The 23674-nt window shown below is 39.2% G+C and overlaps 1 pseudogene; it reads right to left on the reverse strand.

Annotated features, from left to right (window-relative positions):
* The window catches only part of LOC113316064, a 57277-nt pseudogene that overhangs the window by 13744 nt on the left and 19859 nt on the right, over positions 1–23674 (reverse strand).

Genomic DNA, 23674 nt, shown 5'->3' on the forward strand with positions numbered 1-23674 from the left:
AAGTCAAGTACCCTACATGGATCTCCAACATGGTCATTGTTCCTAAGAAAAATGGAGGGGTTAGGATATGCATCGACTTTACTAACCTCAACAAGGCATGTCCAAAGGACAGCTATCCCCTGCCAAGCATAGATCAGCTGGTTGAAGAAGTGGAAGGATACGAAGAGCTGTCATTCATGGATGGATATTCTGGTTACAACCAAGTAGCCCTGGAAGAAGAAGATCAACTACACACAACATTCTACACCCCACTGATGTGATTTTAATTGTTTTAGAAAAAGTGGTAATAAAGTTCGTTCAACTCGGATTGTGTAAAGGTTTGTTTTAAGAACTAAGAATAAAAATACTAAAAATATATTCACAAGGTTGTCACGAATATCGAGAGAGACTGAGACTCAGGATTCCACCAAATTCCATTCATGTGATTCAAATAATAATTCCAATCAATTATAGATCAAATATTAAAAATATGGACTCTTATTCTTTGCCAAAAAGTAGATTTTTGAAAAGTAATGATTGTAAATCAAAAGCATGATGTATCAAAAATACATAGACCAAGCATACACCATCAAACGAAATCACACCCATTCAATAAAAATCATAAATCGATTAAAAATCAATGCAAATAGTCATAAAAGAATTATTAGAATTACCACATGCGTGAAATAGAGATTCCTCCGTCATCCCAATGTTGGGGTTTAGCTCCTCATATTAATCACTTGCTCAAAATACATGTTTATGGCCCAAAAGTTGATTAAAAGAGTGAAAAGAATAAAATCAGTGAATCTGCGACCCACAGAAGGCGTCCAGAAAAGAACGATAAAACTGAAGTGATGTTTCTGTTGTTTTAAGACTGTCAAGCGTCTGTCCTTTTCACTGTAGAAGAACGACTGTCTTTGGAAGTCTGTTCTTCGTGTTCTTCGTGCTCTTCAATGGCAGCAGCAGCAGCAGAGACGTAACTTCCTGCAACTCTGATTCTCGCCTCCTGATCTCTCCTCTCGACCCCAAACCTCTATGTTCCTTCTTCTAGGGGACCTAAGCATCCTATTTATATACAAAAGGGTCATTGAATCTTTCCCGAATCGCATCAAAATCTCTTCTTTCCTTCCTTGGCAGTCACGGCAATAATTCCTTCCAGAAATTGTTTTACGCGTTTCTAAGCTCTCCCACTTATATCAAACTCTTCCTTAGATAGAATATGTACCTTTGGAACGAATTTTAGGTCTTTATTCTCTCTGATTTTCCTAATACAAATCCACATATCCGTATTTCCTTATTCACCTCTGTTTCCCTTTTCCGGCCATTCCAGCCCAATTCGATCGATCCAATTGCTTCTAGTAAACTTGTATAGCCATGAGAAGTCCAGCCCAATCAATTTCCGGTGTTGAATCTCTTTAAAACTTCCCAAATCTTCACGTCCAAAATCTGCAGACGTGAAGTCTCTTTTCCCGCCAATATTTCTAATTTGAAACGTGGAGAAGGTGGGCGTCCCCTTATCCTGTGCTGTTCTCCCTTTAGTAGCTGCCTGGAAATAGGTCACCCCTTAGTAATTAGGTTACCCCTTATCCAAAATGAGAGTCCGTATAGTAATTTTCTCCCACGAGCACAAAAACCGCTTTTCGAGCCAATTTCGCCACAAAAGCTTATTTCTCCAAAATACCTACAGGGACAAAAAATCCATAATAAATATAAAATCGAGCACTAATAATATATACAACTGAGATTATATAAGACACAAAAATGTGCCTATCAAATACCCCCAAACTTATTATTTGCTAGTCCTCGAGCAAATTAAATAGAAAATAAAATCCTAACTCACTGTCGCAGGCATCGTCGATTGCATTTAGCGTATGCAATAAGCCTTTAAACCCCTAGGTGTCCCTAGTGGCCGAGTTATAGTCTCGGGAGGTCTTACTAGAGATATACCCACAAAACCTTTACTACTCCAGACCCTAGCTATCTACAACAAACCTTGGAAGGCACTAAAGAATCTCCTTGGTTGGCATACTTATTGACTACAGGAGGAAGTACCCTGATGCGAAATTCCAATTGATGTACACGAGTTTGCACTCAAGCATACTAAAATTCATAATAAGTGACAGATCCCTACTCAGATAGTTTCACTATGGACATCATATTCGGAGTCAAAACTAATCACATGGATAGATCAAGAAGATGGATATAGAAAAACATAGATGGTTTTGATGTTTACTAAGTGAACGGCGTTTCCCATATCTGTCTGAAGGCCTCCGCGAAAATGAACCTATCCTAATGGATTGAGATATTAGTCTGACTAATATCAACACACTGGCATATACAAGGGAACCAGTGATCGATAACCTAACTCTAGGTCAACACAACTGGCATATACAAGGGTACCAGTGGTCGACTTTATTGAATTTATTCCTTTTGGTCAAATGGTCTGGTCTCAATTTTATTTTTTTATTTTTTTTCTTTTTCAACTTTTTTTTTCATGGTATCTCAATCACTCTAATTCAATCTAGCATTGGTAACAACTTGAATCGTGGGCCCCACCTATCACTTAGAGAAACATAGTTTCAAAACAAAATAAAATAAAAATAGAAGTGAAAAGGACTCAACGAGATATGGTGAAACTATCATGTTATTTCTAACAACTGAGCTCTGTGCTTTTATGAATAGACTCTTCTAGATGTTGCCATCTAATCAGATTGGTTCCTCAACTCCTACAATCAAAATGCTTCCATCCACTTAGATTAGTTAGTGCAATCCTCAATAGGCATAAATTTCTAAGATCTGGAGTTTATTTATTCATACTGCAACTAAAAAGTTTCTCCCATACCCCCAAACTTAAATCTAACATTGTCTTCAATGTTCTAAAGATGAAATTAAAAGCATGAACAAGGAGAAACTGTTACCATTTGAAGCAAAAGAGATAAGGAAAGGTATTACCGTGTCGCATGAATGTTGGGTTACCTCCCAAGAAGTACTAAGTTTAAAGTCTTCAGCCAGACTAAGAAAGGATTAGTCACCTCATAAAATCATAAAGTAATAGCCGAAATTTCTGTGGGTCATCAAAACCAAATAGAGCTATCACAAATAAAAGGAATCTGCAACCTGCCAAGAAAATTAACAAATAAAGCGCACCCTTGTCTAGTTTCCTGTTTAAGACAACTACATCTAGCTGTGGTTCAGGTTCAGGTTCTATAACTGGGTCCAAATAAAATATTTTCATGGGTTGGAATTCCTCAAAGCTAAGATCCGGTTTAGGTATTAGAGTCTGAAGAAACTCAAGTAAAAATTTAAAAGCACATAATAATAACGGAATTGCTATTCCACTCACTTGTCACAGCACTAATTGCCACTCACCCACATCTAGACCCTTGATTTTGGGAGTTAAAAACATTTTTGGTAAGCAGGTGGGTCATGGTTGAATAGCCTTGACCAGTATTATTGGGACACTTGGATTTGAGTGGTGAGTAGTGCTGTGAATGGAGTGCAGAAAAGCATTTCCGAAAATAATAACCTGAATAATTGAGGATCCTTAAAGTCAATCAGTTTTGATTCACACAATCGACCATGATGAAACTGGTGGTCAGTCTTAAGCAAATGTATCGACCCTAATCTCTTAAAGTAATTAGGTTTAGTCTCAAAACTAAATAATTGACGCATCGGAAATTTATACGTTCCCACAATTGGATGAAAAATATTTGGTGGGAAAACAAAGTCAATCTGGATATCATAGCCTGGGTAAACCACATCAACCAGAGGATGGGTTTCTAACAACTGAACTTCCTTATGGACATCACTAGGTTCAGGAAAACGTATATGAAGATAATCTTGTAAAATGGTTGAGGCACATATGTCAAGTCCCAAGTCAGAGACCTTTCTAATAGTTAAAGCACATGGAGAATGATAATCACCCCCAAACTTAGAGTTTTCAGTGTCTCTAGAAAGACTAGTCACAACGTCCCTAATTTCAAGGTCATTAGATTCCTGAAAATGGTCAATTGATTCTTCTAAGTATGGTTCATCCTCACTCATCTCTACGAGTTCACTTTCTTTGTCTAAGAACTAATGTTTCTAAATCGCTAGACTCTAAAACAATATTCTCATAAAAAACTCGTTCCTCCAAACCATTATCGGCTTCGTAATCAAAAGGAAATACTACATCGTCTAAAACGGGGGTATCTCTAGTCAAATCCTCGTCCTTTTGAATAGGTGAATAATCATTAAAATTATCGGGATCTGAACCAGAAATAACACTATCATCATAAAGTTCATTTGGAGTAACAAATTCCTGATCACTATGCCTACGTATTTCAAATTCTTCATCAACACTATCCTCGTCATAATCATCATAATAGCATGAAAATGGTTGAACCTCATCTAAAAAAGTAGTGTTACCAATTCTAACCTCGGCATCTTGATTATGCAAATAACTATCCTCATTTTCAAGGGTACTATTGGAAACACTATATTGGAAATTAAGACTATCTTGAGCAGTTCTGTTCTGGGCCTCTAACAACATTTTCTGAGTCAACTCACATGACTTCCTTATGGTATCGTGTATAGAAGGTGCATTTTTTTTATTCATTTCTAACACAAACCTATTTGTATTCTCAGTTAATTGTTTGAGAGACTCTTCTAGAGGAAGAACAGGTTCAGAAGGATCATAATAGGGACTAGTTTTCAACATTTTCATTATATTGTCCAAAGACGAGGAACTAGTACTATAATAATCCTTATTTTCTTTCTCGTATGACCGGTGTGTGTGTGTATAGTAATTGGGCTCACCATGGTATGAGCCGTAACCTTGAAAAGGTTGATGTTCCCAATCATTATTCACACTATGGTTAAAATTGTAACTTCCATTTTGAAACTCAGTCGGATATTCGTTGTATTGGCTATTGTGATACCAGTTCGACATTCTATTGCAGGGGTGTGAGTTGTCACACAAAATAAAACCCACTGACAGGGGATTCGTGGGTGGGGGTGGATAGAGTCTTACCTCCCGTACCAGACGGGCGATGAACCGTTGAAGTCGACTCAGGCCACCGACTCCGATGTCAGTGTACGAACCCGAGGGGCCGAGACAATATCGTAACTGTCGTCCTTCCCTGCAAACAGTTTATATTTAATCTTAACCCTTCCGTAGGGTTTAAAAATAATGTCCAAGAATGTCCAAAAAGTCCAAAAATAAAAATGTCCAAAAAGGAAAAGAAAAATTACAAAAATAATACCCTATTTACAGTTTCTAAAAATAAAACAAAATAACTATATACAAAATCTTCTTCTTCATTCCTTTAGGATTCCTCTTTTCTTTCCTTCTTTGGCGATGCTTTCCTTTTATAACACTTTTTCTTCCCTTGTAGATTCGCTCCAAATCTGAAAAGAATCGAAAAATACCAAAGGCGTAAAAGAGAACAAAAATTCTAAAAGAAATAAAATAAATCTAAAACCTAAAACCTAAAACCTAATACAAATCCCCGGCAGCGGCACCAAAAATTGATGTGATTTTAATTGTTGTAGAAAAAGTGGTAATAAAGTTCGTTCAACTTGGATTGTGTAAAGGTTTGTTTTAAGAACTAAGAATAAAAATACTAAAAATATATTCACAAGGTTGTCACGAATATCGAGAGAGACTTTGACTCAGGATTCCACCAAATTCCATTCATGTAATTCAAATAATAATTCCAATCAATTATAGATCAAATATTAAAAATATGGACTCTTATTCTTTGCCAAAAAGTAGATTTTTGAAAAGTAATAATTGTAAATCAAAAGCATAATGTATCAAAAATACATAGACCAAGCATACACCATCAAACAAAATCACACCCATTCAATAAAAATCATAAATCGATTAAAAATCAATGCAAATAGTCATAAAAGAATTATTAGAATTACCACATGTGTGAAATAGGGCTTCCTCCGTCATACCAGTGTTGGGGTTTAGCTCCTCATATTAATCACTTGCTCAAAATACATGTTTATAGCCCAAAAGTTGATTAAAAGAGTGAAAAGAATAAAATCAGTGAATCTGCGACCCACAGAAGGCGTCCAGAAAAGAACGATAAAACTGAAGTGCTGTTTCTGTTGTTTTAAGACTGCCAAGCGTCTGTCCTTTTCATTGTAGAAGAACGACTGTCTTTGGAAGTCTGTTCTTCGTGTTCTTCGTGCTCTTCAATGGAAGCAGCAGAACCAGCAGCAGAGACGTAACTTCCTGCAACTCTGATTCTCGCCTCCTGAGCTCTCCTCTCGACCCCAAACCTCTCTGTTCCTTCTTCTAGGGGACCTAAGCATCCTATTTATACATAAAAGGGTCATTGAATCTTTCCCAAATCGCATCAAAATCTCTTATTTCCTTTCTTGGCAGTCACGGCAATAATTCCTTCCAGAAATTGTTTTACGCGTTTCTGAGCTCTCCCACTTATATCAAACTCTTACTTAGATAGAATATGTACCTTTGGAACAAATTTTAGGTCTTTATTCTCTCTGAATTTCCTAAAACAAATCCACATAGCCGTATTTCCTTATTCACCTCTGTTTCCCTTTTCCGGCCATTCCAGCCCAATTCGATCGATCCAATTGCTTCTAGTAAACTTGTATAGCCATGAGAAGTCCAGCCCAATCAATCTCCGGTGTTGAATCTCTTTAAGACTGCCCAAAGCTTCACGTCCAAAATCTGCAGACGTGAAGTCTCTTTTCCCGCCAATATTTCTAATTTGAAACGTGAAGAAGGTGGGTGTCCCCTTATCCTGTGCTGTTCTCCCTTTAGCAGCTGCCTGGAAATAGGTCACCCCTTAGTAATTATGTTACCCCTTATCCAAAATGAGAGTCCGTATAGTAATTTTCTCCCACGAGCACAAAAACCGCTTTTCGATCCAATTTCGCCACAAAAGCTTATTTCTCCAAAATACCTACAGGGACATAAAAAGCCATAATAAATATAAAATCGAGCACTAATAATATATACAATTGAGATTATATAAGACACAAAAATGTGCCTATCACCCACATGGCCTTTATTGCTACACTAGAATGCCCTTTGGACTTCGAAACGCAGGGGCAACGTACCAAAGAATGGTCGATGCTATCTTCAGGCCATGGATTGGTAGTACCTTAGAAGTCTACGTTGATGACATGCTCGTCAAAAGTAAGTTGCGCAAAGATCACCACCAGGATCTGAGAGATATCTTCGAAGCAATGAGGAAACATCACATGAAAGTAAATCCAGAAAAATGCACTTTCGGTGTCACCTCAGGGAAATTCCTCAGATATCTGGTAACAAAAAGGGGCATTGAGGTGGACCCAGCGAAGATTCAGGCGATAGTAGAAATGCCATCTCCGAAGAATTTAAAAGAAGTGCAGAAGCTCAATGGGTCCATAGCAGCCTTGGGCAGATTTATTGCCCGTATCCCTCGGACAAATGCAAACATTTTTTCAATATTCTCAAAAAATGGAGTAAGTTTGAATGGACCGCAGAATGCGAAGAAGCCTTCCAAAAAATCAAAGAACACCTGGCTTCAATTCCAATCCTGCAGAAGCCTGATCCTGATGAGGTTTTGGCATTGTACATAGCAGCGACAGAAGACGCAGTTAGCGCAGTGTTGGTCAAAACCAATACGAAGATAGAACAGCCTATCTATTATGTCAGTAAGACCCTCAATTCTGCGGAAAGGAACTACACGAAGATCGAACAACTTATCCTGGCATTGGTGTGGGCTACTCAAAAGCTGAGAGCCTATTTCCTAACTCACTTCATCCGTGTCCCATGCAAAGCACCACTGGAAGCAGTCCTCAAAAGTGCGGGAAAGGCAGGCAGAATAGCCAAGTGGAACACCCACCTGGACCAATTCAACATCATTCATGAAATTCAACATTCCCAAAAATCCCAAGTTTTGGCGGATTTCTTAGCAGACCTCCCCATGGACAACGACGAAGAGATTAAGGGAATACCAGAAGCCGATGAAGAAAGCAAGGATCCAATTGATGTCCTCGAACCCGCGAGTCAAAGACAATGGGAAGTCTTCGTCGATGGTTCCAAAAATAAGGAATGGGCAGGAATAGGCATTGTCATCACCACCCCAACTGGAGAAAGGATCGTACAGGCACTCAGGTTAGAATTCAAAGAGCATACTAACAACATCATCGAATACGAGGCAGTCGTACATGCCCTCCGCTTAATAATAGAGATGAGGGTAACCGATGTAAGACTGACAAGTGATTCGCAGCTTGTCATACGACAAATAGGGCTCGAATACAATGTGTACCACGACACCCTATAAGCTTACATGGCCTTGGTCCAAACATTGGCATCACAAATTCCGAACATCAAATTCCGACATTTATGCCGAAGGGATCTCAGGCACGCGGATGCCCTAGCATATATATCATCCATGCTGAAGGACAATAGTATTGAAGCTATCAAAATCACAAGGGTATACGAACCCTCGATTGCAACACAATTTTCCTTTGCTACAAATAAAGATACAGTGGAAGAAAATATTGAATATCAGGTGGGATAAGACATCCGTGACGATTTTGACGAAGAACATATCCTTTCAAGAGAAAATCAAGACGAAGATTTCAGCAACGAAGATGATTGGAGAATGATGATCCATGCATTCCTCAAGGATGGAATCTTACTCGCGGATCACAAACTAAATAGGAAAATACTCTCTAAAGTAGGAAGATATGACCTTCGGGATGGAATCCTGTACAAAAAATCTTTCCTCGGTCCGTTACTACGCTGCTTATCCAGGAAAGAGGGGCATCGAATTCTAAACGACATCCATTATGGTGACGCAGGAAATCATAGCGGCATGAGATCACTAGCCGACAAAGCAAAAATGCAAGGATATTACTGGCCCACAATGGTACAAGATGCCGCAAGAATGTCCCGACGATGTGAAGAATGTCAGCGTTTTGCCAAAAAGATACATGCACCAGCAACAACGTTGAATTCTGTGGATAGTCCGTGGCCATTCGCAAAATGGGGCATAGATATCGTGGGGCCTTTCATCGAAGGATCAAGGAAAAGACGATTTTTGATAGTAGCCACGGACTACTTCAGTAAATGGGTGGAAGCCAAAGCCTTAGCCAGGATCAGAGACGTGGACGTGTTCACTTTCATATTCCAAAACATTATTTGCAGGTTCGGCATACCGGCGGAAATCGTGTCTGATAATGGTAAACAATTACAGGGGAAAAACATAGACATGCTCTTCGACGCTTTCAAAATAAGGAAAAACAATTCCACCCCCATATACCCTCAAATCAAAGGACAAGCGAAAGCTACCAACAAGACCTTCGCCCTTATACTCAAAAAGAAATTAGACGAACACAAGGGGCGATGGTGTGAACAACTACACAATGTATTATGAGCATACAGGACAACACGAAGATCTGCCACTGGGGAATCCCCGTTTCTCCTCACTTATGGAACTGAAGAAGTCATCCCAACAGAGATCCTCATGCCAACCAAAAAGACCGAAGCATGGGAGAAAAACCTCATAATAGACATGATGTTAGAGAGACTGGACGACCTGGAAGGAAGGAGGGAAACAGCATTGCAGAAGATGGAAAATTATCAATAGAGACTACCAAGGGAGTACAACAAAAAGGTAAAGCTTCGAAATTTTTTAGAGGGGCAGTATGTGCTAAGAACAATCCCGCAGTATCAACGACAGAAGAAATGGGGAAAGTTAGCACCTACGTGGGGAGGACCTTTTATAATACACGACATTGCGGGAAACAGTTCCTACTATCTTCGCAATCTGAAAGTCGAGGTCCTACGACACCCTTGGAATGCTAAATGGCTCAAACCGTACTACCCATAGGAACATCGCAGCTTTGCATCTGCGTGGGGAATACCAGAAGAAGAAGGCAGCGTAACCGCTTTACATGTTTCTATCACTGGACGAGGAGTAGCAGGCCTCAACCTATCAATCAAACAAGCTTTTTGGGGAATCTTCAAGTAAACGAAATTTATTAACAATATTAGGGAAAGTAGTTAATCTACAATCTCTCAGGGTTCCCCTATCAGTGTCTATGAGTGTAAGACCAGGGGGAAGGCACCCGACAGAAAGAGATACCCAACCAATTTTAAGGCAGTGGGTCGACGGAATGGGTGCATGTAAATATTTTCAATTAAGCATTCTATATCCTAGAACGGTGCCTCGGCCCCCACCGTTCGGGAATCCTCTGGCCCAGGGTTCGCCAGCGGGGTGACAGGTCTCAAGACGATCACGAAGGTATTTACCTTCGGTGTCGCACTCAAACACTCTCAACTTTTTACAAAACCAGTTATTTCTAGTTTAACACTTCACAGTACTTTAAAATAAAAAGACGAATTGACAACGCAGGTACGCCAAAAGGATGATCCATTTCATAAAGAGTTGATTACAAGACTCGGCAAATAAAGAAAAACAGGAAACAAATCAAAAAATGATCCGAAATTATATAATCAACGAGGATCAACTTCCTATGACTAATAACAGAAATTTACTTGGACGACACAGCTCCATCAACGGGTTTGTCTCTGCGAGACGAGGGTACTCTTCTACCAGAAGAAGGCCCAGAAGAACCAGGCAAAGGCGCGGGGAGGGGACGGCGCGGATAGTTCTTGACAAGTCCATGTTCGACTTTAAGGCCAAGTTCAATCTTATCCAGGACTTTGTTTGTCTCTTCAGCCAACTGACATCGAGCCTTATAAGTGATAACAGCGGTCCGCTGATGGGCTTGAGACAACAATACCGATAGGCGTTCCATCTCTTTGGAGGCAATCTCCGCTGCTTCCCCACTAGACGCGGCCAACCCTTTGAAATGATTGGTTTGTCCTTCCTGCTGCACTAAGGAAGATGGAGTCTTTTTAAGCTCATCATTTGTTGCCTGAAGCTGTCCCTCGAGTGCTGAAAACAAAAAATACCAAGGGGTTAAAACGAAGAAATAACAAAATCACACTCGATAAAACGAGGTTATACCTTCGAAATTATCCGAAGCCTCCTCATACTCATTGACAACTACGTCCCGAGCCTCATCGAGAAAGTCATATTCGGTGGATAGTTTCTCATAATCCGTTTGAAGGTTCGTTAGAGCAAATTGACTGGAGTCTAAATCTAACTGCTTCATCGAATCCAAGTGACGAAGATGGTTGACTTCATCATTCACCTCCCCCATCCTTTTATGAAGTCGATACACATTCATCTCAAGATCTCTTTCAGACTCCACTTGGCGAGCAACATCCGCTCGAGACGCTGCTAGGGCTTTAGCAAGTGCACCAACCTCGGCCCTAGCATTATCTCTTTCCTCAGAAAGACGCAGCATACTATCCCTAACCCCAGGGCCTAAGAAAGAACGAGCCTGTTGTAACTCTCCTTCTAAAAAGCGCACTCTAGCCTCTAAGTCTGAAGCATGTTCTCGAGCATCACGTAGATTATCACGCGTCCATAGCAGCGTACCATTAAACAAACAACGGTCATGATTGTACTTATTTTGCATATCAACCATCAGTTTTCGCTTTTCACGCCACTCAGCTGTTAAGGCGTTGTGCTCATCAGCACGAGCATTCCACTTTGCGGCTTCACTCTTCAACTTACCCACTAACTCTGCAATACGGGATTTCTGTCGTTCCCTTTCTTTCCGAAGTTATATAAACTCGGGGACTCCACCCACTGAAGATAGGGTGGGGAGACTCAGACAGAACACCAAAATACAGATAGGGAATCACAAGGAGTAAAGAATCCATTAAATACAAACCTGTGAAGGACGAGACACTTCTACGAGTATGCTCTAACTCATTGCGGACTATAGCAAGCTCTGAACGAAGCTCTCCTCAGCATTGCCCAGCTGTTCTTTTTCTTTCAGACGGCCCCTCAGGTCATTTATTTCCGCTTCAGGTGCAGACAACTCCTCTTCCCTATGACGAAGCTTGGCCTCCAACTTTAGAGACTTTGCTTTAAAGAACTGGTATATAACATGGTTACAATGTTCGCTCCTCATCATCTACGTCACAATCAACAAACATTATTATACCAAAGGAATCAGATATCACGAAAAACACAATGCGCGTATATCATAAAAAGAGTACAAACACGCTGCTGGGGATAACCGTACTGGTACCCATCAGCTATGGCCATCATATCAGCAACAGATGAGGGAGGATCAACCAATAAATTAGCTTCCGAAGCTCTAAGATCTTTCCCCCACATCTCAGCAACGCAGGCTTCAGAAGACAGTTGCATCATTCGACGAGTATAAGCGTCGGAATTCTTCTCACCAGTGACCACAAGGGCAGGGTTGGGGACGAACATCAGGTTTTTCTTCCTTAGCCAAGCCAAAATGGCATCTTCACCCTCAGGCATTAGCGACAAAGGAAAATCCTCGAAAGGAGACTCAACCGCAGAATTCCCCTTGGCGGTTATCTCCTCACCCGCGCAAGCCTCGACATTACCAACCTCAGCACAACCACCTGCGTTCTCAGCCTGCTGATCAGTGGTACATTCTTTTCCAAGGTCCCCAAGCACATCCCAATCATCATGTGGGGAAATCAATGAGAAGTCCTCGGCAAGACCCATGGCAGCAGTTACATCGAAGGATTCCCCCGCGGAATATATCCTTCCGAAAGAGAATTCTGGGGAAATCACGGGAAAAGTACCCACACCAACAATGTCATCACCAGCAGGGGCAGATCCACTCCCACCAGTACCACAGACGGTAACATTACCCTCAGCCTCACCATCACCACCCGCGGCAGCTTCTTCTTCAAGATCACCAACCGCGGAAACTTCAGCCTCACCATCACTACCCGCGGCAACTTCAGCCTCACCATCACCATCCGCGGCAACCTCTTCTTCATTACCGCCTTCTTCATCAGGGTAAGAAGTGTCAGTACACTCTTCTCCGTTGGACATTTCTTCATCCTCACCATACCCTTGGTTTACGGGACTCGTAACCTCCCCATTACCCTCAACCTCACTGATAACCGCAGTAGAAGATTGCTTGGGTCCAAGTTTCTTCTTCTTAGACACCTAAAAACCAGTACACATCCCACAAAGACTCATTTTTTCCCTCACTTCAAAAATGAAAATTATTTCAAGCAAGGAAAAAGGGGCAAAAGGATGGAGAATACAAGAAGAAACTATACCTTGGCAGTAGCAGCAACACTATTTGATGAATGGATAGCACCAGAATCCTCCTCCTCATCTCCATCAACGACATCCAGAGCATAAGGAAAGTTCATGCCCGCGAAATTAGGACGCCAAGGACAGAAATCTCCATAACGAGCAGGAGGATTTTCACGAGGCTTGCTATTGTCAGAAGGACGCCAACCACGTGGACCCGGAATCCATCCGTAAGCCCAAGGACCAACTACCTCAATAACAGTAGCATGCCATTCATAATCATGGTCACGCTTAATCCTTTCACGAGAAGGAAAGAGCTTCCGGTTAGCAGATCCCTCAGTACCAGGAACATACTTCGGCTTGGCGTCACTCACCTCACTCAAGAGACGAATTTCACCACGGGGAGCAGCAATGTTACGAAGACTAACACTCCACGGCTTACGGTTTCTGCTATTGACATCATCCCCAAAAGAACTGTTAAAGTTCTGAGGAGTGTACCACTCCCTCTCAGCGGGATTTGGAACATAGCAGGTCATCATAGTCTCTCCCTTGCTCTGCAGATAACATTCCTTCAGTGAACGAAGATAATTCCCAGATAGTTGTGATACGGAACGATTATGAGTGTTCGTAGAAGAGCCTTCGCGATTACCCAACACGTAATAATAAAAGGAGTCACCCGACTTATATAAGGGCAACATAAGACCCGCCTCGAAGGCTCCAACCATAGTCAACAGATGGAACTCGTCAAACTGATAATTAACAAGGAGCTCGTAAGTGATATCATCGTCAGGAGCATAGAAGAGAACCTCAAAATCTTGGAGTTCATGTTTTTCCTTAAACATCTCAAGATCAATATGCTTGAAGTGACCTTCTTCTTACCCACTAAAATGCTGCTGATCACGGTGACAGTTTCTTCCTCGTCTGCGGAATCAGAAGTAGGACCCAATTCCGAAGCTTTCCTTTTAGAAAGAAGATTTGTAGACGGATCAGCTCTCGATATGGTACCCTTGGAGTACTTCCTTTTGGAAGAAACCGCGGGAGGAGGCGGCAGAGATTTATGCGGAGACACTGAAGGAGGAGCCATTGAACGAAGGGGCGGAGCATCCACCACTTCATTACGAGGAGGAGGAGCCCGCGTACTCCTAGAGTCATCACGAGGAGGAGCCTGCGTACTCCTAGAATCTTCACGAGGACGAGAAGAGGCGCGGTTAACAGCATACCTAGACCCAGAGGGATCCTTCGGCATATCCCCTTTTTTAGAAGGCATAATCTTCACAACGGAGGAAGACGAAAACCTATGACCCCGAGAATCAGACATCGAAGACTTGTGAATACCTTCCCCAAGTGGAGATCTATCAGGATCTCTACGCGGAGGGGATCTTGGAGGACTAGACGGCGGAGTTTGGTAAGGAGCCCGCGGACGATCAGACATATCTACAAGGAAACACAAAAAAAGTTTAGAAAAGAATACGAGGAGATCACTAAAGATCAAAAAACCCATAATTGATGGTTCATTCGGATAAACATGAGAAACCCTAAGAAACTAAAAAATACTCCATCCAGGGATAATACTCATACACAGACCCACAGACGCTGTAGACAAAGAACAGGGGCAAGCATATATGCTTCGACATATATGATCTTCATCACAAAACCAAGAACACAGCAGCAGGAGACAAACGAATAAAAATACAGATAAAACAATGGTGAACAACCGATAAGAAAATCCCAGACCTGTATAAAAGAGGACGACAAGCACTAACTGCAGTAGAAGAAAGGAGGATCGGAGGTATCGACGGATGCAGGGGCAGCAACAATCAAGAACAGAAGAAGCAGAAGAAAGAAATAGAAAATTGAATGCTATATTCCTCACAAGGACGGTGATAGTAAATGACTAAAGAACAAGAACAAGAAAACAAGAAGAGAATGAACACTGACAAGAAGAGGATAAAAGTTTTTTTTCACATTCTCTTTCCTATTTATGAAGCTAGAAAAGACAATAACTGCTCCTCGTACCAAGGAGCAGTTACGGGAGAAGTTAATGCAAAGTGGGAAACGTGTAGGACTACCATTCTTCTTCAAAATTGTGAAATACTACCAAGTTAGAAGAAGAGGGGCAAATTGTATGTACACTTCTCATCATCCTCCACGTGTATGGAAAGAGACACGTGGAAGGCATGTGAAGCGAGACATCGAAACATGATAGCAGGCATTTCATCAGAAGATGCCATCGGTCAACAGATCTGACGGTCAGGGACCGAGGACCACAGAGGTATGATGGCACAAAGGAGCACCAGATAATACCCCTTGGGTATTAACGCACCCAATCCCGAGGAAGATCCCAGATCAACGGCCGAGAGGAAGTTTGGCTGACACAGATGTGACCAGACAAAGAGACACTTGTCTGACACGAGCAGACATCCATCTGCCCGCATTAAATACCAAAGAGATATACACGTGTCGATCAGCTCGTGGAAGAAGAGAGGATAACCCTTCGTGTTCAAGTTCAGGCCGCGACATATACGGAAGACCTCTGCGTAATAGGCACAAAGCACAAGAAGATAAGATTACAACGGCACTTCAGAGATGGGACCCACGTTCTCTCCCTATAAATACCCCTCTCCAATAAGAGAGAGGGGGGAGGATTTTGGGAGAGCAATTAGAGGAGAATATAGGAGAGAGAAATAGGAAGACTAAGTAATCCATTTACTTCCGCAGACCCATGTATATTCTAAAGTTATTCGACTATCATTGTAACCATTCAGTACATAGTGAAACACCAAACCCCGTGGACGTAGGCCTTAGTGCCGAACCACGTAAATCTGTCTCATTTACATTTCTGCATCTTACATTCTGCGTTATACTTCATATGCATTGTATTTATACTTGTTTCATGATTTATTTCCTTGCACGAGCATTATTTATGATAATATTCGACTAGACAATGACAAGCCCGAAGGCTTTGAGTCGATGAATCGATATAATCATCCCATTACGTATACGATGTACGATTCTAGAATTAGGACGTATGTGAATATTGTTTGTGAACACTTGTTTGTGAACACTTGGATGGCCTCGTGATTTATGTGTTCACAACTAAAATGAGCAATAATTACCGAAAAGCTTAGTTAGTACACCTCGTGTGGGTTAAGATGATTCACCTTAACAGTCATTTAACGATACACAAAATTGGTTAAAAAGGCCAAAATCAACAAATCCTGGGTGAAAAAGACATTTAGATTTTGATACTGTTTAAATGGACAAAAATGTAAAAATATCCAGGATGTAAACAGTTTCATCTTACCCATTTTCAAATACTTTTTCTTATTTTTAATTTACATCAGGATGCATCCAGTTTCATCCTTGCTATCTTTTAAGTTTAAGTCAGAATGAATCCAGTTTCATCCTTGCTATTTTTTTGGCGTCCATTTCACCCGTAATAATTTTTACTCTCTATTTAAACCATGTTTTAAAAATATTTGGACAAATGATCCATTTTGCGTTAACGATATGCATGACAGCTCGGGAGGTTAACAATAACTTTTATAGTCCGAGTTTTTTCTTTTGTATCCCACCTCTCTATCACTCTTAGAAACGTAACCAAATTACGCATATAATCTAGGAATCCTTAATACCTTCTATGTGGTTTAGCAAGAGGTGATATCTCGACTGGATAATCTAAAACAAATGTTGGTTGCAGGAGTGTTGGTTCTATAACAGTCTTAAAAACATGTATCAACGAAAACATTTACGAGCTTAGAATGATTTATTGCGAACCGTTCTAACTTGGGTATGGAGAGTCAAGGAGAAACAGATACAAATACATATAAACGTTAAGATAACTGCAACAGCTCTAAAAAGAAACGCATTTTTAGGGGCCACCCAAAAGGAATTAGGGGCCAACAATAAGATAAAATAGGGTCACCCAAACCTAAATGAAAGCTAGCCCTTATCTCGCGTATTTCGTAATTGCAAAATTGTCCTTCCACAATCGGTAGTTAATACTACAATCGGTAGTTTAATTACAATCGGTAGTAAATTGTGTTATTTTAACCTCCGAATATACTCAATTTTCGAATTTTAGTACTACTATAATCGGTAGTAAATTTAACTTCCGAATGTATATTGGTCCCAAAATGAGATTTTGCCAAAATTCTAAGATTTTCAAACTTTGGTACTACCATAATCAGTAGTAAAGTGTATTACTTTGACCTCCGAATATACTCAATTTTCGAATTTTAGTACTACCATAATCGTTAGTAAATTTAACTTCCGAATGTATATTGGCCCCAAAATGAGATTTCGCCAAAATTCTAAAATTTTCAAGCTTTGGTACTATCATAATCGGTAGTAAAGTGTATTACTTTAACCTCCGAATATACTCAATTTTTTGGTACTACCATAATCGGTAATAAATTTAACTTCCGAATATATAGTGGCTCTAAAATGTGATTTTGCCAAAATCCTAAATTTCGAACTTTCGTACTACCATAATCGGTAGTAAAGTGTGTTACTTTAACCTCCGAATATACTCAATTTTCGAATTTTGGTATTATCATAATCATTAGTAAATTGTGTTAATAAGTGATGCTTATTATCTACCAATTGTGTTCATGGCCCAAAATTGAAATTTTCAAAACTTAATAAAATTTCGAAATTATCTACTTTCACAATCAGTAGTTAATGGTGTTCATTATTTACCGGTTGTGCGTAACTTTTAGTACAAAAAAATTAAATTTTTTGAATCAAGAATAATCGATAGATAATGATAAATTTACCTACCGATTATGGTTGATGTTCTTAAGAAATGATGAACATCAACCATAATCGGTAGGTAAAGTAGATTATTATCTACCGATTATGTTTCTGCTACTGCAAATCCAAGAACATCAATCATAATCAGTAGCTAAAGTACAATATTATCTACCGATTATGTTTCTGCTAGTGTAAATGCAAGAAAATTTTCGGATCAAAATTTTGATTTCAAGTAATCAAATCCTAATTTTGAATCACAACTACTATCATCTATTCATTTTGTTTGTTTAACTCCTTTTTTTTTTATGTTCTAAGTTTCAACTTTAAGGTTAATGAATTTTGAGTTTTAATTTTAAACAATCAATCAAAACATTTGTTTGATCGACGATCTTTGTTTTCAATCAAAACTGAAATGATGAAAAAAAATTCCAATCGGTAGAAAAGAGAAGAAGAAGAGGAATGATATGAAGGACATACGTTTAGATTTAATATAAAGGTAAAGGATAATATAGACACTTTACTATTTTTAAGACACCCCTTAACCCCCTTTAATGGATGGGAATAAAAAGGTGGCCCCTAATTTCTTTTGAGTGGCACTAAAAAATGGTAGGTTAAAAAGAACAAGCTTCCATACAAGATCTATCCTTGACCTCAAGTACTTTAATAGCAACTTCTTTAGTTACTTTAACATCATTTCCCAACTCAATAAAGTCTATCCCAGTTGCTTCTTTCACGAGATTGTGCATGCTTTCCCTCCTCCAAGGCCTTTCTAGACTTATTTCCAAACCCTACAAGTAATAAGTGTGAAGATTTACTTTATAAACCATACCAAAACATTAACAGTAAACAAAATTCTTCAAGCGATTAGATAAGTAAAAATTAGGCCGGACTGAATCTTCAAGCGATTAGATAAGTAAAAATTAGGCCCGACTGAAGTACTAGTTCCACTCATTTGCAGCTTAATGCGCTTGAGCTTCTGATCTAACTTGATATTTCCAGCATAAAACAACAACAGGAAAGGAAAATTCAGCCGAAGTAATGTATAATCAACAGTAAGCTTCCCCTGAACTGCAAGAGCACATCTAACAACGATTTCCTCTGTCATGTTCATCATGCTTTGGTAGTCTGAATATGCTTCATACAACTAAGAGTTAAAACGTGTCACCATGTGAGTGACGTAATCCAGACTAATACTCTCTCTGTGGTAATTAAAATAAAAGATTGTGAGTAAGATGAGAGGTACCTCAATAGTGGTAAATTCAGGATTATGACGTGTTGAAATGCCTTCATTTCTGAAAATTCGTCCAATTTCATATACCTTTTCAAATCCTCCGACCTATAAGTTGCAAATGAGTATGTTAGACAATCAATGTATTGAAAAAAATCTCATCGAGCTTCATTCTAGAAAATAAATGGTCTAGCTACTGCCCCACCAGTTGCTCCCTGATTGATAAAAACAAAATATGATCAGCTTGCTTCTCTTACGGGAAAAGCAAAACCACTTATCAATTTAGAATGCAACTGATATTTGCTAGGGTACCACTATCACTCATCATGATCATCAGAGTCACCAGTTAAAAACATACTAAAGTGAATATTCTCGTGTTTTTTTTCTTCTTCTGAAATCTTCCCATTTTGCAACAGAATTTTGAACGAACCAAAGGATTAATTTCAATAGAGATTGCTCGATTCAAATGATGGTCACTTAAGATATCCTACAATTTTCACTACATAAAAAAGCGAGTAAGAATCAGATAATACTTCAACATGATCTGAAGTTAGATGCAACTTGACACAACCATTACTGGTTTGATACCTTCAATTTCTTCAAAGTAAGTCTTAATACCAAAGACTAAAGACCAAAGCTCTTTTTCCAGTAACAAGTACCGTGTAGAGCAGAGATAAACCGCATAACGATCTTATCTCTAAAATACGACAAAAGTTTTTCTGCAACGGCCGTCAACCTGTCTGGGAGCAACTTACCCGGAGGCAAGAGTAATCCTTAACACATCCCGTGTCGCGTTGTGATGAACATGGAGTAAGCACACCGCTCTAGTAGGATTTACGTATTCATGACCGCTAGATTAGCATATTCACATTATCCCTACCCAGAAGACAGAGCAAGTCTGCCAACTGGTGGTTTTACAAGTTCGCATGTTGAGGGTATGACCGTCTTCAAAGTGGACCCTGGCGAATGGCCCGTACCCATGGGCCCGAATTCATGGATACGGCTGACCACCTAAAGGGAAATCGCCAGATGCTAAATCACAATGGTTTTGACGCTCAACATTGCTGAAGGGTCCGGTCTTGTCATTCCGGCCAAGGTCATTGCAATGATCTATCCCCATCACGATGAAATTTTCGAAGATTATCCGGGTTTGTAGGCCAAGGCTATATACTCGTTGAATACATCAGTGTAGCGCGCGTGCGTCCCAGAACATCTAAGGACATCACAGACCTGTTATTGCCTCAAACTTATGTGGCCTAAATGACCATAGTCCCTCTAAGAAGCTGTTCGCGGAGGGAATCCTCCGCATAGCTAGTTAGCAGGCTAAGGTCTCGTTCGTTAACGAAATTAACCAGACAAATCACTCCACCAACTAAGAACGACCATGCACCACCACCCATAGAATTAAGAAAGAGCTCTCAGTCTGTCAATCCTTAGTATGTCTATCCATCTTGACAAATTCAGTTTTATGTATATTCTTTCGGGCTTACATATTCTTGCAATCAAGAAGTAAATCAATTAACATAACAGAAAAAAAACTTTCCTGTAGAACTGGAGTTTCAACTTCGATGAAACCAAATGATTTCACTGTCTTTCGTATCTCCGACACAATCAACATAAAATCAGCATGTCATGATATAGAAGATGTAATATAACATTAACTAAAAAACTATAATTTGAAATGAAGAATGAGTAAGGCATGAATTCTAATAAATAATATATAGCAGAAGATGGAAGAATGTGCTCCATTGAACATCATAAGAATGATTATAAACCATATATTTAGATTGAATTGTACTAGAAAATGTATACTTGAAAAATTGAAAACCGAATGATTCCACTGTCTTTTGTATCTCCGACACAATCTACATAAAATCAGCATGTCATGATATAGAAGATGCAATATAAAATTAACTAAAAAACTACAATTTGAAATGAAGAATGAGTAAGGCATGAATTCTAGTAAATAATATGTAGCAGCAGATGGAAGAATGTGCTCCATTGAACATCATAAGAATGATGAGGAAGCCACATTTTTTTCCAGATTGAATTGTACTAGAAAATGTATTCTTGAAAAATTGACCTCTTACTTTGGCTCTTCCCTGAATATGTCAGCTACCTCAGGATTTGCAATCATGTCTACGTACCTAAAAATAAATATGGACAACAAAGTCGAAAAGATATTAGCGTTTGCCAAACATCACTAAATATTGTATTGCAACAAAACACCACTACAACCAACTTATTTAGAATAGCTAGTCATTCTATCTTATTTTAAAACTTTAACTGGAAAGGTCCTACCTCCAGTCTCTTTGAACTTTATTACAGTCTCCATCAAACACTACTTTTAAGGATAACTGTAATATTCGTACTCATATTTTGATGGATCACCCCGAAGCTAGACTTGGCTCAGGTGATCCTCTGATTGTAAACCAGAGTAGTTAGCTTTGACGAGCTCTCTTACTCTTTTACTTATAGAAAAAAAGACTGTACTGCAACAAACTCCGAGGCGTCTAACCACTAAATCAACTTTTTGTTAACTATAGGACCACTGAAGTTCTTCTCGGGTACAGAAAAAGGATATTGTATGACTGTACGTAAATCTACCGGATATGTCACTCCTAAAGGGAAATCATATCTTTTTCGCGTAACTTGCAGTTGGCAGTAATACTTCTTTGCAAATCTAAAATTACAATTATATTTGGACTTCAAACTCACCTTTGACGGTAACGCTTATCTAAATCTGTTAGACCATGGAACTTATCAGGCAATGGGAAGAGAGATTTTTTGAGAAGGGCAAACGAACTTATGTAAACATAAATCTCTCCTGAAACAAACATGAGATGAATTAGCAATAATCTCAACTGAAAACACTCCAATGTAAAAAAAAAAACCCACCTTCTCATGCTTTCACATTCGAATGCCAAACAAAACAGTATGAAGCCAAAGAACACAGATTTGCTATTAGTAGGAGTCGTTTTTATAGCAATATGTGAAACGACATCTAACAAATGTCAGACACAATGAATAACCTTTCTCTGTCCGCTTTATTGAACCACTTGCACCTAATATTTCTGTTAGAGCATAGCTCGGTTGAACCCACCAAGCGTTGGTATGTCAAGATTGGTTGTAATATTTTAGTGAACCAAAACTCATTTAAAGAGTAGCTTGATTATTTACTAGAGTCAACTTCGTATAGGTTAGCTTGAAAGTATTAGGATATGAGACATTACAAGTATTACGTGAAGACTTGAAGAATGTGAAGAAGTAAGGAGCTACAGCGACAACATTATCCTTCCACTTGAGGTTAGTAATATTTGACTTGAACTGTTTCATTCCGTAACGTATCTTTCAAGTCGTGCATATTTAAAACATAACTGCGAAGCTGTGAATATTATACTCTAGTTAGACATAGTATTAAGGAATTACAATACAAAGTATAACGTCTATCTTTTGAACTTCGTATATAAGACATTGACATAATCGTATGAATGCTATTGTGATTATATATGGGTATGGGTGAAGATTTCGTCCTAGGAACAATGTTTTACATTCGTTTAAAAGAAGTAAACTCATAAACTTGTTTTGTGAATCGAAAGGGAAATCGCTAGGCTTATTGATATTGTTATTCATTGCAAATATTTTGAATTACCAATATGTGTGTTTAGTATAACCGCTCATAACTTGTTTATGTGTCTTGGTAAAACTATTCACAAGGCCTGACTTTTTTTATTGGTATGACTTTTATTAGTGAAACTGATCTTAAGTAATCACCTGGGATGGTAAGATCTATATCTTGAAGTTGGTGTGACTAAATATTAGCCATTGGGTAACCGATCGTAGTAAGAGGTGTGACCGATCAAAAGAGGGAGTATAATCGATCCATGTAAGAGGTTTAACAAGTTTTAGTAAGTTGGTGTAACCGATCCTATAACTTGGTCAACCGATCACAAGTTTTACTATAAGAAGTGGTAACCGATCCTAGTACTTAGTTAGCCATTTTATGGTAACTAGTATAACCGATCCTAGTACCCACTTGGAGGTAGAACTGAAACTTTATGTTGAGGTGGAACCGTGAAACCCGTTAATGGTGATTTGATAGGATAATCAATCACATATTTCTTGGAAGTCAGATGAACCAATTCTAAACTTGTTTGGAACTGTGGAAAATCGGTTCCAAGATTGTAAATATGAAAAAGGGTTTACAAAGTAAAGATGTCAACATACTTTGAACATGTGTAGTAACTATTATCTTTTATTGTTCAAAGATATTCCTTAATAGCTAAAGGAGAATCCCGGATCGAAAGATATTCCTTATATGCTTTTAGTTTCCAACAATTAAAATGCATATCTTTAGAAAATAAAAATTAGTAATGTGCATTTACTAGTTGGAGATTTTCTACTGAGATTTCGGTCAATATTTGGACAAAGCATTTTCAAGAATTATGAAAACCGTTTTTTCCCTGATTGCATATCTTTGAGAATATTCGGTTTTGGGAATTCCTTGGTGTCCAAACTTCCTTGTCTATAAATACTGAAGTTTGCATTTCAAGCAAAATAATCCTCAGAGCCAGCAAAACTACCT

The sequence above is a fragment of the Papaver somniferum genome, chromosome 10 (genome assembly GCF_003573695.1).
Source record: "Papaver somniferum cultivar HN1 chromosome 10, ASM357369v1, whole genome shotgun sequence".
NCBI classification, from domain to species: Eukaryota; Viridiplantae; Streptophyta; class Magnoliopsida; order Ranunculales; family Papaveraceae; genus Papaver; species Papaver somniferum.